Raw genomic sequence first — 17465 nt, forward strand, 5'->3', positions numbered from 1 at the left:
TGATATCACCACTCATTCTTCTAAACTCCAGAAAATATAGTCCCATTCTACCCAATCTCTCCCAGGGACAGCCCTGGCATCCAAGGAATCAACCTAGTAAGCCTTCATTGCAGTCCCTCCAAGGCAGGTATATCCTGTCTTAGGTAAGGAGACCCAAGCTGTACACAGTTCTTAGGTGCTGGTCAGAATTTTTCAGCCCCGCCAGTGGCAGGCATCATTGTGGTTGGGACAGGAAAACTTGGAGATCACCCAAAGGTTAATTGACTTTTGGCCACTCTCCAAATTTCCCCACCCTCCTGCGACAATCCTCGCTGTTGGCAGGGCCGGAAAATCCTGCCTGTGGTCTCACCAACACCCTTTATAATTGCAGCAATACTTCCTTACACTTGTACTCCAATCTCTCTTGATATAAATGCTAACATAACATTTGCCTTCCTAATGCTCGCTGCACCTGCATGTTAACTTTCTGTCATTTGTGTACTAGAACACCCAAATTCATCTGAGCACCAACATTTACTCGTCTCACATATTTTAAAAAAAGTTTTTCTATTCTTTCTTTCAAAGGGTATAATTTCATATTTCCTCACATTATGTCCATCTGTAAACTTCTTGCCCAATCACTTAATCGGATTCCCTTTGCAGCTGCTTTGTAACCTCCTCACTGCTTACCTACCCAGCTAACTTTGTACCATTAGCACATTTGGTCCCCTCATCTAAGTCATTAAGCTTGTAAAAAGCAAAGGGTCAAGCACTTGTTGCAACCTGCCAACCTGAAAATGATGCTTTTATTCTTACCCTGTGTTTTCTTTTCATGAACTAATCTTCAAACCAGGCTAATATAATACACAAATCCCAAGATTCCTAATCTTATGCAACAATCTCCAGGTCTGGAACCTTATCACATCCCTTCTGAAAATCCAAATATACTACATCCACTAGTTCCCCACTTTATGCAACCTGCTAGTTACACCCTCAAAAAGACTCAAATAGATTTGTCAAACATCATTTTCATTTCATAAAACCATGTTGACTCTATTTAATTACATTATGATATTCTACTTTCACCTACAACAAATGATACTAATGACGCAGCCTTTACAACTGCTGGTGATTTGTGTTTATGCTTTTCATAAGTGTTTCTTATGACATTATTGAAACAGCATAAACTAATGTGAAAAAATAGATTCAACACACAACAATGATATCATTATATTCATGTGTTCAGAAAGGGCAAATTTCCATGGGAGTTTTAATCCATGCCTTTGAACAGGCCACAATGCGATTTTGGTTGAATTGTTGGAGCGGCTAATCATTCATCAATGTGATTATTTTGTGCATGATGATTAATGAGGAAGATTAGTGAAAGGTTAATGCATTCTTTTCATACTCCAACAGCTCAGTGTTTTGTTCCTTTGTGTGATAAAGTGCTTTTGTTGAGGAGCTAGTATAGAGCTTAACTATTCTATGCAGTGTATTAGTTAATGTATTGGCTGTGTGGTCTTTAAATAACATATTCTTTGATTAACTGGTTTATAAATTACACTCCAGGAAATAACCTAAAGACAATAATAAAGGGAGGAAAGGTTTTTTCGAAACAAAGCAATTGTATGTAAAACAATTATAAATCTTGCTACACATTATACTAATAAATTTTGTATAATAATAGTACATTAGTGCTGAAAATGGAAAACATTTCCACCATGGTAACCAGAGCAGGCTTTTAGCTCCTGTCGAGGGTGGGAACAGAGTTGGGTGGGCAGAGAATTTCATGCCACCAGTTGGCATGCCTGTTCTCAAGCTCCCTCCCGCCACCAAACAATTTTCCCAGTTGTCATGGGGGATGCGGCAGGCCTACCTACTTGCAAGCAACGGGTAGCCTATTAAGTCACTTAAAGGCCTATTAAGGCCTGTAAATGGAGGCCAACTGAGATTTTCTATAGCTCCAGGCAGGCTTGGAGGGCCCCCTTGCCTCCCTGGGAGCACCCAAAGCCGCAGGCCACCCCATGGATGAGTTTCCCCCCCAACAGTGGTGGCCTGGCTGCATGATTTATTTTTTATTTTAAATTTTAAAATGTTGGAGAGCGGGTGCCTCCATTTTGGGTGCCCTCTTCCTCACTTACCTGCCAGGGCATACTGCTGCAGCTTTCAAACTGGAAAGCCTCCTATATTGGCCATCCAGGTTTGAGAACCCAGCTTGATTGGTTGATGAGCCCGCCCTCTGGCCACTAATTGGCCAAATCAGGGAAAATCACCATGAATGGCAGTTTCTCACATAGTGCACTCTTTGGACCCCCATTTGAGTGTGAAGGTGGAGTTCAGAAGCCCACAGTGAAAATCCTGCCCCCATGTCAGTATCAAGCATTCTTAGAGCAAATGCAGCATAGCCAGGTGCAGAGCAAACTTCTTTACACTGTATCCCAAATGTGTCTTATGAACTTTAGTGCACTCCACACTGTAACAAAGGGTGAATATTTCCATTTCCTACAACAATATGTGTTAGCCCTTTACTTGAGATTGCTGTTTTAGTGACTGTGAAATATAGTTGTGCTAAGATCGGCGTATCAATGCTTATTACATTTTATGCAAGTTCCTTTGATATTTTAATAGAGGCATTATCCTGTTAAAAGCAAGTAGGCTAATAGCACCGTTACAATTGCAGATTAAGGAATTAGTGTGCTAAGCATTCATATGCTAATCTTTCCACAGTTTAACTTCAAGTGCAATATCAATTCCACAGATTTATGGGAAGAAAAAAAGGGTGGTCTTATCCTCAGAAGTTAGTTTAAAATTAGTGCATTTATTTTGCAGGGTCAAGTTCATTTACACAAGTGGGCCTTGTATTGGTAGTTTGCCAGGATAGACAGAAAATCATGCATAAGCAGCCAAATGCATTGGAGGCTGCCGTATGTACTGTCCTGTTGAAGAGTCAAAAGGACTCGAAACATTAACTGTATTCCTCTCCGCATATGCTGTCAGACCTGCTGAGTTTTTCTAGCTATTTTTGTTTTTGTTTCAGATTTCTAGCATCTGCAGTATTTTGCTTTTATCTTAGTGTACTATTCACAGGATGCACAGCAGCAATTCACCAAGCTGGCTTCAACAGCATCTCCCACACCCACATACCTCCAAGAGCAGCAACATCATGAAAACACCATCACCTCTAAGTTCCCCTCCAAACCTTTCACAATCCTGACTTAAACATATATCACTGTTCTCTCATTGTCCATGGGCCAAAATCTGAGGATTCGCTACCTAATACTATTATTGGGATACCATCACCAGAACGACTGCAGCTGTTTAAGAAGGTGGCCCATATCACATTCTGCAGTGAGAGCTGGGCAATAAATGCCCACATACTGTGAAAGGGGCAACTTAAAGGGACAGAAACCCACGTAGAAATAAAATTACAGTTTGTAAATTTAAATTATGATAATATTATCAATGTATATTCCCCAGTCTCCCCAAAGTGGTACACATATGAGTTGAGGCCAAAAGTAATATTCAGGTCAAGTGGCCTTAGAGTACAGGGATAAAATTAGACCAACTTGGGGAACATGGGGTGAGGAGAGGAGGGAAGGGGACAGAGAAAAAGAGATGTGAAGAGGGGAATGGGAAGGAATTCATGAATATTTTTATATCCTAGTGGTCTGAGACCTCTCCCTGAATGTGAGGAGTATACAGGAATGGAAGTTGATTTCCCTCAGTTTCTGCTGTCTCCTTCATTTGTCTCTCTTTTTATTCACTTCTGTTTCTCTGGCTTCTCATTCACAATTTTTTTCACTCTCTGTGCTCAGTTGGTAGAACTTTTGCCAACCTGAGGCAGAAAGTTGTGGGTTCAAGTCCTAATCCAGGACCTGAGTACAAAAATTAGTGCTAACACTCCAGTGCAGCACTGAGGAGTGCTGCACTGTCAGAGGCACCATCTTTCCGATGAGACATTAAAACTGACGCCCAGTCTGGACTCAGATGGATGTAAAAGATCCCATGACACTACTTCAAAGAAGAGCAGGGAAATTAATCCTGGTGTCCTGGCCAATCAACATCACAAAAACAGCACATTGCTGTTTGTGGGAGTTTGCTCTGCACAAATTGCCTGTTGCATTTCCTACATTACAACAGTAACTGTATTTCAACATTGGCTGCAAAGTGCTTTGAGATGTCCTATAGTTGTGGAAGGATACTATATTGATTGAAGTCTTTCTTTCTTTCCTCTTGTCTATTAATTCCATCTCTCCTGCGCTTCTGTTTCTCCCAGTTCCTTCTTTGCTTTTATTTCTCTGTCGATCTGTTTCGCTCTCCACTGATGATCCACTAAATGAGTTTGAAAGCACAGTAAGTTGTATAGATGTCAGCATGAAGTTACAAAGGAACATAGACAAACAACGAGAGTGGGCAAAACAATGGCAGGTGGAGTTCAATGACGGCAAGTGGAGTATCATTCACTTTGGTTGGAAAAAAGACAAAATTGAAATTTTTTTTAGACTAGGGGCTGAATTTTACTGCAGTAGAAGAAGCATCTCCACCATCTAGGCATTTTACTGACACCATGATGGGAAGCAGACAGGCCTCCTGTTCCAAGGAGGCAAGCAGCCAATGTAGAGAGGTGAATTCTGTTTGGGTTTTGAAATGCAACAGTATTACATGTCCCATCTGTCTTGCCATAGTCATGTGACTATGCCATGAGGCAGTCTCTCTGGAGGCTGCCATCATGAGATCAGTTCAGTAAAGACCTACAAAAAGCACTTGCTGTCCTTAAACATGAAACAAGTGGTATTGTCACTGTAATGGTAATCCAGAGGCCCAAGGTAATGCTCTGGGGACCCGGATTTGACTCCCACTATGGCAGATGATGGAACTTGAACTCAGTAAAAAAATCTGGAATAGAAAGCTTAATGGTGGTCATAAAAACCATTGATGATTGTCGGAAAAACCCAACTAATGTCCTTTAGGGAAGGAAATCTGCCGTCCTTACCTGGTCTGGACTACATATGACTCCAGACCCACAGCAATGTGGTTAACTCTTTAATGCCCTCTGAAATGGCCAAGCAGGCCACTCAGTTGTATGAAATCTCTAAAAAGCCTAAAAGAAATGAAACCCAATGGACCACCCGATATTGACCTAGAAACAACAAGCATAAGAAACGACAACAGCACAACCAACCCTGTCAATCCTGGAAACTCAGCCCTGTCGATCCTTCATACTAACATCTGGGGGCCAGTGCCAAAATTGGAAGAGCTGTCCCAAGCAACAGCCTGACATAGTCATACTCATGGAATCATAACTTACAGATAATGTCCCAGACACCATTCCTGGGTATGTCCTGTCCCACCAACAGGGTAGACCCAGCAGAGGTGGTGGCACAGTGGTATACTGTGGGGAGGGAGTTGCCTTGGGACTCCTCAACATTGACTCTGGACCCCATGAAGTCTCATGGCATCAGGTCAAACATGGACAAGGAAACCTCCTGCTGATTACCACCTACCGCCTCCCCCCAGCTGATGAATCAGCGCTCCTCCATGCTGAACACCACTTGGAGGAAGCACTGAGGGTGGCAAGGGCACAGAATGTGCTCTGGGTGGGGGACTTCAATGTCCATCATCAAGAGTGGCTGGGTAGCAACAGTACAGAACGAGCTGGCTGAGTCCTAAAGGACATAACTGCTAGACAGGACCTATGGCAGGTGGCGAGGGAACCAACAAGAGAGAAAAATATGCTTGACCTCGTCCTCACTGACCTGTCTTTCGCAGATACATCTGCCCATACCAGTATCAGTAGGAGTGACCACCACACAGTCCTTGGGGCGGCAAAGTGCTGCCTTCACAGTGAGGACACCCTCCATCGTGTTGTGTGGCACTACCACCGTACTAAATGGGATAGATTTTGAAGGGATTTAGCAACTCAAGACTGGGCATCCATGAGATACTGTGGGCCATCAGCTGCAGCAGAATTGTACTCATTCACAATCTGTAACCTTGTGGCCCGGCATATCCCCCACCAAGCCAGGTGATCAACCCTGGTTCAATCAAGAGTGCAGGAAGGCATGCCAGGAGTAGCAGCAGGCATACCTAAAAATAAGGTGTCAACCTGGTGAAGCTACAACACAGGGCTACTTGCTTGCCAAACAGCAAAAGCAGCAAATGATAGACAGATCTAAGCTCTGCAGTTCTGCAGTCCCTCCACATCAAGTTGTGCATGGTGGTGGACAAATAAATAAATCACTGAAGGAGGAGGTTCCACAAATATCCCATCCTCAATGATGGAAGAGCCCAGCACATCAGCGCAAAAGATAAGGCTGAAGCATTTGTTACAATCTTCAGCCAGAAGTGCCGAGTGGGTGATTCATCTCAGCTTCCTCCAGAGGTCCCCAGCATCACAGCAGCCAGTCTTGAGCCAATTCAATTCACTCCACGTGACATCAAGAAACGCTGAAGGCACTGGATACTGCAAAATCAATGAGCCCTGATATTCTGGCAATGATACTGAAAACTTGTGCTGCAGAACTTGTTACGCCTCTAGCAAAGCTGCTCCAGGACATCTGCAACACTGGCATCTACCCGGCTATGTGGAAAATTGCCCAGGTATGTCCTTTACACAAAAAGCAGGACAAATCTAACCCAGCCAATTACCGCCCCATCAGTCTACTCTCCATCATCAGTAAAGTTCAATAAAGTGATGGAAGGAAGGGGTCATCAACAGTACTATCAAGCGGCACTTGCTTAGTAATAACCTGCTCACTGACACTCAGTTTGGGTTTCGCCTAGCTCCTGAACTCATGGCAGCCTTGGTTCAAACATGGACAAAAGAGCTGAACTCCAGAGGTGAGGTGAGCGTGACTGCCCTTGATATCAAGGCAGCATTTGATTGTGTGTGGTATCAAGGGGCCCTAGCAAAACTGGGGTCAATGGGAATTGTGGGGAAAACTCTCCGCTTGCTGGAATCATACCTAGCACAAAGGAAGACGGCTGTGTTTTTGGAGGTCAATCATCTCAGTTCTAGGACATTACTGCAGGAGTTCCTCAGCATAGTGTCCTAGGCTAAAACATCTTCAGCTGCTTCATCAATGACCTTCCTTCCATCATAAGGTCAGAAGTGGGGATATTCGCTGATGATTGCACAATGATAACCATCATTTGTGACTCCTCAGATAGTGAAGAAATTCATGTCCAAGTGCAGCAAGATCTGGACAATATCCAGGCTTGGGCTGACAAATGGCAAGTAACATTCATGCCACACAAGTGCCAGCCAATGGCCATCTCCAACAAGACAGAATCTAAACATTGCCCCTTGCACTTCAATGGCATTACCATCACTGAATCTCTCACCATCAACATCCTGACCAAGAACTGAACTGGACTAGCCATATAAGTACTGTAGCTACAAGAATACATCAGAGATTAGGAATCCTGTGGCGGTAACTCACTTCCTGACTCCCCAAAGCCTGTCTACCATCTACAAGGCACAAGTCCAGGATCTGATGGAATACTCTCCATTTGCCTGGATGAGTGCAGCTCCAACAGCACTCAAGAAATTTGACACCATCCAGGCCAAACCAGCCTGCTTGATTGGAACCCCATCCACAAACAGTCACTCCCTCCACCACCGATACACAGTGGCAGCAGTGTGTATCATCTACAAGATACACTGCAGGAACTCAACAGGCCTCTTTAGACAGCACCTTCCAAACCCACGACCACTATTATCTAGAAGGACAAGGGCAGCAGATAGATGGGAACACCACCATCTGGAAGTTCCCCTCCAAGCTACTAACCATCCTGACTTGGAAATATATTGCCATTCCTTCACTGTGGCTTGGTCAAAGTTCTGGAACTACCTCCCTAACTGCGCAGTGGGTGTACTTCACCACATGGATTGCAGCGGTGGTTGAAGGAGGCAGCTCACCACCACCCTCTGAAGGGCAACTGGGGTTGGGCAAAAAATGCTGGCCTAGCCTAGCCACCTCTCATGAATGAATTTTAAAAATGGTGTCAGGAAGTGGAGCTAAAATAGTGATTTAAAATCCTGAAATTCTGCAGAGAAGAACCCAGGCACACATAAATGTTATAATCTGCTAAAAGCTGCTCGAAAAGGACAAGGAAAAGCAAACAAACCAAAAGCTGCAAGTAGAATACTGAGTGAGTTAACATGGCTGCTGTAAATTTCCCCCTCTCAGCTCCCGTCAAAATGAAAGGCAATATGTAGCAAAATTAGCAGCTTTTCCACTTTCAGTGGCAAAACTACAAGCTGGCAACAGATTTAATTAACAAGCCGGAACCAATAAGAGTAGCCACGCTTTTAACACTGCTTGGCTGGGGGGGTTGGGGGGTGGTGGGGGGCGGGGGGGGGGGGGCGGGGCGGGGGGATGGGTAGGATCTGCTACAAATTGTATTCCACCTTAAATCTATCTGATGAACAAAGAAAACAGATGACAGAGATTTTGAAAGCCTTGAACTAAAGCTTTGAACCTCGAGTGAATGTTACTTCTGAATGCAATATATTCAACACTGGAGCCCAAGGTGAAACTGAAACCATAGATCTGTATGTGACTCCAGTAACACAGTTTGCAGAATCACATGAATTCGGGAAACTAAAAGATAATCTGATTAAAGTTAGATTAGTCTCAGGCAACGGGACCCCTTGGTGAGAGAAAAGATGAGGAACTGATGCTCAAGAAAGTGTTAGACATGTGCCAGATGTGTTAGAAATGCAGAAGTTATAAAACATCAGCTGGAGCATATGCATGCAGAGCAGACCAGGGGGTACATTATGCTAAGAGACATTCTGGGCTGAAAGAGCAGAGCTATCACAGACAAAGGGCAGGATGCAAATACAATGAAGAACATCATACAAAGGAAAAGAAGGATTGCCCAGTGTGGGGAAAGCAGTGTTTTAATTGCAAGAAGCCGAATCATTTTGAATACAAGTGTATGGCTAGAAAGAAGCAAAACAAGCCTATATAAATGGCCACTGGAGAGATATCAGCAGACAAATCTGATGAATAACAATACACGATACAGCAGGTTGGTTCAGTCAAGTCTATAGGTGATAAATAGCTTGTGACTGTTACAGTGACAACCGCAGGAGAGGATCAAGTGAACAAGAAGTGTCAGATAGACATGGGTGCACATGCAACATAATGCACAAACCTGTATGAAGTAGTTCAACATGGTGATCCCAAAAAATGAAGTCCTCGAAAGTAAGGTTGAGGCTATGTGATGGCACGATACTCATAGCAAGAGGACGAATTAGTCTGAGAACCCAGTGCGATGGCAAGAATGAAGATCCGGGTTTCCAGACCATATATGGGATGCACCAGTCACTCATCTCAGCTGATGTAAGTCGAAAGATTGGACTGACAACACTGAATGTGCCAAAGGAGAAAGGGCAACAAAGGACCCTAGAGAGAGGGCAGCAAAATACCCAGAGGGAGGGTGACAGAATACCCCAGAGAGAGGGAGACAATATTACAATACTCAAGTAAACCTCAAGATAGTTGCTATGAAATGCATGAGCCGAAGGTAAATGAAGCAGTTCTACGGGAAAACTTTCACAACAAAGCTGAAGTGGAAGATTTGAAGTACAAGATTTAAGCTGAGTGTATACTGTTGAAAATACATGATAAACTGAAGCCTGCAATGAAAGAAGCTATGCGAGATTTGAACAAACAAATTTCAGAGACGACACAAAGGTACCAGGAGGAGATAGCGACCCTCATTTCCACAGTTGGCAAAACAAAGCAGGAGTTAAAAAAACTCAACCAGATGTACAGCCAGGCAAAATGGCAGGCAGAAAAGGCATGTAAAAAAAGTGCGACCTTGAAAGACTCCTTGAAGAATCAATATGTAGCCATGAAAAAAACATGAGCTACCGGCATGATCTGGAAGTCATCAACCCAGCAGAGACTGACTAGTAGAACAAACAGTTGTTAATGCATGAGAACAGTGGGTGTATAGTGAGTAACTTGGGTAATACAGTTATATATGATCATGCCTGAAAATTTGGCTTTTGTTCGCTAGGAAAAGGGGGATGTTTGTATCTTTGTTCAGTATGAAAAGGGGGATGTTTGTGTTTTGAAATGCAACAGTACTACATGTCCCATCTGGCTTGCCATAGTCATGTGACTATGCCATGAGGCAATCTTTCTGGAGGTTGCTATTTTGAGATCAATTCAATAAAGACCTACAATGAGAAAACACTGAGAAGCACTGCTGTCCTTAAACATGAAACAAAGACCCTATTAAGGGTCATTTTACTATGCTGGTGGCATTTTGCCAATGACAGGACAACCTGGGCAAGGGGAAGGTTTGATGCATTAAAAAGAGGGCCGCAGGAAGGGAAGGCACGCCCTGTAACCCACAATATTCCCAAAGGGCTTCTGCTCTAGCGCTCTGCCCTTTGATTTTTTTTTCTTTTTCCTGCCCTCAGTAGGCCTTAGGTCTCCAGCCTGCCTCAGCAGTGATCGCCACTCCTGGCGGCCCTGCTGAGGCTGCTCAGCTGCTGGTCCTCTGATTGGCAATTTTTTTTAAATTAAAGAATGCTTTAACTGAAATGCCTATAAATGAAAATCTAATAATAAAGAATTTTGCTATGGTTGTAGTGACATAGGTAGCAAGTCACTCAACAATGGTAGGAATAGTACTGAAATTTGTGCTGAGATAACCAAAATGGCAATGTGTCTGTACAAAGAATGGAAAGTAGCCCTGTTCAAGAGCAGACCAAGGGCATTAAAAGGTTAAAGTTCATACTCATATGCATTGCAAATGTGAATACTAAGATCACTTGTTCAATGATGCTATCTGTTAGTCACTTCTAGACTTGGAATTAACCACATGGGGCAGAAGTATTGGGCAACACAAACACTGTTGGATTACCTCATTATCAAGGCCACTGTTTTTTGCTTTCAGGGAAAAAAGGACAGAATCAGAAAATTTGAACCCTAAGACACTTGTAAAATCCTGGATAAAAGCCCACATATTAAAATAGCATTTATTTTGGCGGGGGTTTAAAACTGGTGCAATATGTGATCGGAAGCCCGTTATATACCCTGTCTGATTTTCCATTCATTGACCAGAAAGCATTGACCTTAATTATGAACAGATGGAATCAGAGCATGTGATCCCCAAAACGATGGTAAAAATCCCGAATGTGTATAATAAATATAGAATTTGCCTTATTCAAGCCCGTAAATCAATGGGCCTATCCATAATGCGTTGAACAGCGTGATGACATCATGCACACTACTGCGTGATAGATTACAGTGTGTAGAATCCAGTTGAGAAATTGGCTTGTAAATTGCATTTTATCAGTGGGAGATTGGGTCAGAACCAACAGCTTCATTTATTCCATTGCCAAGGTTGTTCCAATAGACATTTGGGAATATTTTTTGGCAGTTGTCAGAGCCTTTCAGTCCCAAAAGTATAGCATAACTGGAGTATAGCATTACCAGTGGAACTACTGGGAAAAACAACTGCAGAACTAATGTATACTGTTCTGTGCAATACAGACGTTACATAATAAACCGCATAGTCCTAAAGTCTACCCTGCAACTCAGATGTTCTTTCACAGTTTTTGCATAATTATGACCACTAGTTTGATTTAATAAATTGACAAATTGAGAGTGTCTGTATAATTCCAATTAACTATTTTTCTGTAGTCATTCTTAACCTTCTGGTTCCATACTGCAGATGATGTACATTCCTTAAATATTGAAACAAAACTGCATATATCAGTATTCTTTTCCACATATTGAAATCATAGTTTACTTTAACTATGAGAGCATCAAACAGCAATACAATGCTTTGTGGAATCCATAATTAACATTCTAGTGAATACTTTGAATTAATAAATGAATAATTTAATACAAGGGTATATAATTGGCGTTGCTTGAGCTGCATGCAGCTCTTTTGTGATTGAAGTGCAGCTCTTTGCACCTGTCCAGCTTCCACACTCGACCTGAGAGACACACCAGAGACTCATGATAAAACCACTTTCCATTCTGATCCAGCTAGATTGCATTTTGAATTAATTAAATTCATTATTTTTATCTAGAATGCTCTACCATATGTGGGATGGTGTCCGTATAACTAGACTTTTAAACAATCCATTTGAAGAGCAAACGTTGCAGCTACAATGATCACTGCGAGCCCTCGTGGAAAAGAAGCCAGATGTTGGTACCTGGAATAAAGGCGCTGTTCATAAAACATGGGATGGACCACTACCATGTGAGAACATAGAAATGAGACCCAAAGAGGGGAGGGAATGAGAGAGGGACTCATGCACAAAGGTAATCAGGGTGGGGGGGGGGGGGAAATGAGAGAGGGAAAGAAAGTGATAGAAGAGGTTGGGAGAACAGAACTGGATTTCAGGAAAATAGTTGCAGCAAAAGATGTCAAAATTTGAATTGAGACACTGAGTTTTACAATTACTTGCATGTTTGACTTGAAGCTCATGTAGTCACAGGAAGAATATCAGTCTGTCTGATATATTTAAAACAATGAGCTCATTGTCAGGATACAACTTCTTTTTCTGGGTTTTAAGCTTTAGAAAGATGGTGACTAGACATAGCAAACTCCCAACTAATTATCATAAGAACAGCCTGTTAGGTTCCTCAAACCTACCTATAGAAGTTAATTCTACTGGTGCAGAATTGCGTGAGATCTTAAAACATGCATAGCTGTTTTAATAATTCGTTTCAATTCTTGAAAACAATTCTATGTATATGGTACCTCATGACTAATCTGTCAATATACGTCTGCAAAATAGCAGTCAAAAATAAATGAAACCGGCAGAGAATTGCATTTGTAAGTATTTGCCCAGAAATTGTATTGCAACCCCAATTTCCCAGGAGTTTAAAAGCTTTTGAAGTGTAGATGACATTTAAAATTTAGGAATAAATATGCTATTCCAATGCATCCCTTCACACACTCCTTCAAACATTGCATTAGCAAACAGAACAAATGCATTTTGCACCATGTGCATTTTATGAACTTACTCGCTCATTAATTTCTTGGTTCTCCACTGCATTCCACAATCAAAGATAGATTAACCTATTTTTAATTTTAGTATAAAATACATTGTAATCTACCCTTAAAAATAAGTATGATATGTTACGACTATATGAAAAGAACATTTATTCTTTCCATCCCAGTAAGATGCAAGGTGAATACAATATTAACTCCTTAACAGAGAGGCAAAAAAAAACCCAGAGGAATATGCTCAGCCAATTTAGGAAAATAAAGCTTTCGGAGATTCTTCTGTAATTCTCGTGGGTGATTGAGCAGACTCCAGGACACAACAGTGACTCATTGCACCTGTTCACCTATGTGCCTTGAGGTGTCTTCCAGTTGCAGGAACCTGTTCAACTCGCTTTTGAGCTTTTGTAGTGAATCCATACACACCACATGTATTGATATGTTATTCCAGAGATTGATGACTCTCTTTAAAAAGAAATGTTTCCAAATATTTAACCCAATTTTTACCTTTGTAAGCTGTGCAGATGTACCTTAGTCCTCCTACTATCCAGCTCAAGTATTAATATATTCACATGGAGAATATTTTTAAAAATTATTTCATGGGATGTAGGTTTCACTGGTAGGCTAGAATTTTTAGTGCCCATTCCTAATTGCCTTTGGTGGTGAGCTGCCTTTGTGAACTGCTGCAGTCCAAGTAGTGTAGGAACACCCATAGTGCTGTTTGGGTGGGAGTTCCAGGATTTTGACCCAGTAACAGTGAAGGAATGGTTATATAGTTCCAAGTCAAGACCATGTGTGACTTGGAGGGGAACTTGCAGGTCGTGGTGTTCCTACACATCTGCTGCCCTTGTCCTTCTAGGTGGTAGAGGTTGTGGGTTTGGAAGCTGTTGCTGAAGGAACCTTGGTGAGTTGCTGTAGATGGTACACACTGATGCCACTGTACATCAATGGTGGAGGGAGTGGATGTTGAAGATGGTGGATGAGGTGCCAATCGAATGGACTCCTTTGTCCTGGATGATGTTGAGCTTCTATAGAATTGTTAAAGCTGCACTCATCCAGGCAACGGAGAGTATTCCACCACACTCCTGACTTTTGACTTGTAGATGGTGGACAGGCTTTGGGGATTCAGGTGGTGAGTTACTCATCACAGGATTCCTTGTCTCTGACCTGCTATTTATATGGCTGGTCCAGTTCAGTTTCTGGTCAATGGTAACCCCTGGGATGTTGATAGTAGGGGATTCAGTGATGGTATTGCCATGAATGTCAAAGGGAGATTGTTGGATTCTCTCATTGCCTGGCACTTGCAAGGCATGAATATTAGTTGCCATCTATCAGCCTAAGCCTGAATGTTGTCCAAGTCTTGCTGCTTATGGACACAGACTGCTTCAGTATCTGAGGAGTTATAAAAGATGCTGAGTATTGTGCAATTATCAGTGAACATCCCCACTTCTGACCTTATGATAGAAGGAAAGTTATTGATGAAGCAGCTGAAGATGGTTGGGCTGAGGACACTACTCTGAGGAACTCCAGTGAAATCCTGTAACTGAGTTGATTGACCTCCAACAACCACAACCACCTTCCATTTGACTCCAAACAGGGGAGAGTTTCCCCCTGATTCCTATTGACTCTAGTTTTGCTAGGGCACCTTCATGCCATATTTGGTCAAATGTTGCATTGATGTTAAGGACAATTACTCTCACCTCACTTCTTGAGTTCAGCACTTTTGTCTATTGTCTAATTCCTTCATTACTTTAGGACCTCAATTATTATTCCCTCAAAGTCCAAAATAAAAAGTTCCAGCTCTCTAAGCCTTCCTTGATCAGTAAGGGCGAATAATCCAGGTATATATCCAAAGACCTTCCTCTGAACTTTTAAGAGCCTCGATATGCACCACCATAGGAAGACATCAAAACTGTACATATATATAAAAACAAAAAAACTGTGGATGCTGGAAATGCAAAACAAAAACAGAATTACCTGGAAAAACTCAGCAGGTCTGGCAGCATCGGCGGAGAAGAAAAGAGTTGACGTTTCGAGTTCTCATGACCCTTCGACAGAACTTGAGTTCGAGTCCAAGAAAGAGCTGAAATATAAGCTGGTTTAAGGTGTGTGTGTAGGGGGCGGAGAGATAGAGAGACAGAGAGGTGGGGGGGGGGTGTGGTTGTAGGGACAAACAAGCAGTGATAGAAGCAGATCATCAAAAGATGTCAATGACAATAGTACAATAGAACACATAGGTGTTAAAGTTAAAGTTGGTGATATTATCTAAACGAATGTGCTAATTAAGAATGGATGGTAGGGCACTCAAGGTATACCTCTAGTGGGGTTTTTTTTTATAATGGAAATTGGTGGGAAAAGGAAAATCTTTATAATTTATTGGAAAAAAAAAGGAAGGGGGAAACAGAAAGGGGGTGGGGATGGGGGAGGGAGCTCACGACCTAAAGTTGTTGAATTCAATATTCAGTCCGGAAGGCTGTAAAGTCCCTAGTCGGAAGATGAGGTGTTGTTCCCCCAGTTTGCGTTGGGCTTCACTGGAACAATGCAGCAAGCCAAGGACAGACATGTGGGCAAGAGAGCAGGGTGGAGTGTTAAAATGGCAAGCGACAGGGAGGTTTGGGTCATTCTTGCGGACAGACCGCAGGTGTTCTGCAAAGCGGTCGCCCAGTTTACGTTTGGTCTCTCCAATGTAGAGGAGACCACATTGGGAGCAACGAATGCAGTAGACTAAGTTGGGGGAAATGCAAGTGAAATGCTGCTTCACTTGAAAGGAGTGTTTGGGTCCTTGGACGGTGAGGAGAGAGGAAGTGAAGGGGCAGGTGTTGCATCTTTTGCGTGGGCATGGGGTTGTGCCATAGGAGGGGGTTGAGGAGTAGGGGATGATGGAGGAGTGGACCAGGGTGTCCCGGAGGGAGCGATCCCTACGGAATGCCGATAAGGGGGGTGAAGGGAAGATGTGTTTGGTGGTGGCATCATGCTGGAGTTGGCGGAAATGGCGGAGGATGATCCTTTGAATGCGGAGGCTGGTGGGGTGATAAGTGAGGACAAGGGGGACCCTATCATGTTTCTGGGAGGGAGGAGAAGGCGTGAGGGCGGATGCGCGGGAGATGGGCCGGACACGGTTGAGGGCCCTGTCAACGACCGTGGGTGGAAAACCTCGGTTAAGGAAGAAGGAGGACATGTCAGAGGAACTGTTTTTGAATGTAGCATCATCGGAACAGATGCGACGGAGGCGAAGGAACTGAGAGAATGGGATGGATTCCTTACAGAAAGCGGAGTGTGAGGAGCTGTAGTCGAGATAGCTGTGGGAGTCGTTGGGTTTGTAATGGATATTGGTGGACAGTCTATCACCAGAGATTGTGACAGAGAGGTCAAGGAAGGGAAGGGAAGTGTCAGAGATGGACCACGTGAAAATGATGGAGGGGTGGAGATTGGAAGCAAAATTAATAAATTTTTCCAAGTCCTGACGAGAGCATGAAACGGCACCGAAGTAATCATCGATGTACCGGAGAAAGAGTTGTGGAAGGGGGCCGGAGTAAGACTGCAACAAGGAATGTTCCACATACCCCATAAAGAGACAGGCATAGCTGGGGCCCATGCGGGTACCCATAGCCACACCTTTTATTTGGAGGAAGTGAGAGGAGTTGAAGGAGAAATTGTTCAGCGTGAGAACAAGTTCAGCCAGACGGAGGAGAGTAGTGGTGGATGGGGATTGTTCGGACCTCTGTTCGAGGAAGAAGCTAAGGGCCCTCAGACCATCCTGGTGGGGGATGGAGGTGTAGAGGGATTGGACGTCCATGGTGAAGAGGAAGCGGTAGGGGCCAGGGAACTGGAAATTGTTGATGTGACGTAAGGTGTCAGAGGAATCACGGATGTAGGTGGGAAGGGACTGGACAAGGGGAGAGAGAAGGGAGTCAAGATAACGAGAAATGAGTTCTGTGGGGCAGGAGCAAGCTGAGACGATCGGTCTACCGGGGCAGTTCTGTTTGTGGATTTTGGGTAGGAGATAGAAGCGGGCCGTCTGAGGTTGGGCGACTATCAGGTTGGAAGCTGTGGGAGGGAGATCCCCAGAGGAGATGAGGTCAGTGACAGTCCTGGAAACAGTGGCTTGATGTTCAGTGGTGGGGTCATGGTCCAGGGAGAGGTAGGAGGAAGTGTCTGCGAGTTGACGCTCAGCCTCCGCGAGGTAGAGGTCAGTGCGCCAGACAACAACAGCACCACCCTTGTCAGCGGGTTTGATGACAATGTCAGGGTTGGACCTGAGAGAATGGAGTGCAGTAAGTTCAGAGAGAGACAGGTTAGAATGGGTGAGAGGAGCAGAGAAATTGAGACGACTAATGTCGCGCCGACAGTTCTCAATGAAAAGATCGAGAGAAGGTAAGAATCCAGAGGGAGGGGTCCAGGTGGAGGGAGAATATTGGAGATGGGTAAAAGGATCCGTTGAACTGGGAGAGGACTCCTGCCCAAAGAAGTGAGCCCGGAGACGAAGACGGCAGAAG

This window comes from Carcharodon carcharias, chromosome 6 (assembly GCF_017639515.1).
Source record: "Carcharodon carcharias isolate sCarCar2 chromosome 6, sCarCar2.pri, whole genome shotgun sequence".
Taxonomy (NCBI): domain Eukaryota; kingdom Metazoa; phylum Chordata; class Chondrichthyes; order Lamniformes; family Lamnidae; genus Carcharodon; species Carcharodon carcharias.